Genomic DNA, 2,500 nt, shown 5'->3' with positions numbered 1-2,500 from the left:
GAAAAAGGCCACAGTGAATGGCTTCAGTATCACATGCTTATTTGCCCTGGATGACAAAGCAACAATAAGGGATGTTCGGAAAAAAAACAAAAACCTGGTGGCCAATTCCAAGGCCCACAAAATGCCAATGAGGTTTCTAGAACCATCATTTGTTGCGTATGTTGGACATGGTAAGTTACTATTAGATGCATCATTTTAAATGTCTGTATAATTTGTTTCAACAAAGAAAGATTGCATCTACCTTGGACAAAGAAGGAAAATTGAACTCGTCACCGCACCTTTAACAACTATTCACTGCTGTGGAGGTGGCCAGTGGTTGATAATAAAGCGTGAAACAATCACAGAAACAATCAGAATTTTCGCCCTTCATTTGCTCGTAGGTGAATTGCACTTTCCTTCTCATGTGTCAGTAGCCATTATCTTAGTGCGGGCACACAACGCTCTCTACTATTTTGGTATAATGTTAATTGGGGATAGTTCTATAATATAGGAGTACTACTATTTTGGACAAAAATAGTACTGGATAGAATTGTTTAATGCCAAACACTTCAGATGTAACATGTATGATAAATGATGATCATGATGATATGCCTTTGGTTTCTTCCTGCACTAACAGGAAACTCTACAAGGTGAAGATCATGATTGTTGTCATTTCTTTGGATTATTGCTAGTGTGCACAGGTGAAGTACAATTTTTTATCAATGCTGCAATAACTATCAATCCTGACCCTGTCTTGTTTTTTTTTTTAACTAGTTGCTGGGATTAGTGTAGAGGCCGAGGCAGCACAGCTACCTGACCTCACATCAAAAGGAGAAAATTCTGGAGGTCTGTCTGAAGATGACGTCCAGGAACTTCTCCTCCTGAGAGATTCAATCTGTTTGAAAGTCAAAGGTTAGCCTCATTATTGATTAACAAATTGTGTGATTTTTTGGTATTGGTTGAAACTTCTGAGTAGACTCTTGTGAAGCTATAAAAAATAAATTTCTTTCATTCTTCCAAATTAAAAGAATAGTGTGGATTTGGACGTTTACTTTCTGGAAAGAGAAGGCAAAGACATGTATTTAAATTGTAATTAGCTATGTTGTTTCCTTTCGCAGCATTCAACCAGAAACTGGTCAATGAACAACGGCCTAGCCCAAGGCCAACCCGAGCCAAGTTTGTCAAGGTATATTTTATGAACTATATAATATTATCTGATTGGTGCTCATCATTTTGTTTCAGTGTTCAATTGGGGTGGTTCAAACATCAGTACTAATGTTAAAATAATTTCCTTTAGGTACTATCACCAGAAAGCCAGGCTATGTACAACAAGTTCACACCCAAAAGGAAAATGGCCTTTGATAAAGTTGGTATCAACAAATAATATTAATGATGACAACATTGCTAAGTAGTACATTGAACATGTTAAAATGTTTGAGAAAAGTGTAAGTATTGGGCTGCTGTTTAGGTGTAAAGTACAGGATAACATGGAGAGGTTCTCTATTTAAAACAAGTTAGACCCTGTTTAATCAGGGTTCAGTTGGGATCCAAATGTTCAGACATTGTATAGCAAGTGTTGCCATGCATTTTGTGGACACCATGCATGTGTCTCACTCCCAAAGAACACCTGCGTTAATTTTTTAAATTTATTTACATGTATTAAAAACATACATTTAATTATTTTGTATCAGGGTGTGAGTGCAGGGATGAAAATGAGACGATCTGACAATGTCCTGACATCAAAAGGTAGGTGTCAACCGTAACATTATACATCAACAACAAAATTCTGAATTGCGATTTGTCCAGGATTGGACACTGATCTCTTAGATCACATACCTGTCAAGATACAACCTCTTCATTATCTGACTGCACTCTTGCAATGGCTCTCACTCCATACATTCTCATTGCATTAAGCCTTCAACATAATATTTTATATACATGTATAAAAAGAGTTATGTTAAAATAAGTTTCCATGCACCTTCTAGGACCGGTATCACATGAAGACAGCACCACAACCGGAAAGCCATGGAAAAGACGGTATGTACAAAACTTATGTCCATTTTCTCATGCATTTTCTCATTTTTCTCATGCACAGCCGAATTGTACATTCTGGGTCCAAAAGCACAATCCGTTTGTTTATCATGGTTATCTAATCTCATCATGTTATTGATCTCACAGAAGGAATTAATCTGGGTGTTTCTTTCCCAATTTCAACCAGGTGCAAGAATTAGGAAATCCCTCTTTGGTCCACCTGAAACCGAGGCAGGGAAAAGTGGAGGTAATAATTAACACATTATACCCCATTAGACTGTCTACAATCTCTCTATTATCTCAATCCAAATGGTAAGAGACACTATGAACCCCGAGCAAAGAGCAAGGGCTGGAAAGGAGGGAATGTTACTAGTTCAGTTTAGTGTCCCTACAGCCTACATGCAACAACAACAACTTTGTTGTATCAGTAGTAAGAGAGGATTACAATTTCAAAATGATGGAACAAATAATAAGTTATGGTACTGACTCT

Source organism: Montipora foliosa, chromosome 2 (genome assembly GCF_036669935.1).
Source record: "Montipora foliosa isolate CH-2021 chromosome 2, ASM3666993v2, whole genome shotgun sequence".
NCBI classification, from domain to species: Eukaryota; Metazoa; Cnidaria; class Anthozoa; order Scleractinia; family Acroporidae; genus Montipora; species Montipora foliosa.
Note: the sequence above shows the minus strand (reverse complement) of the source record.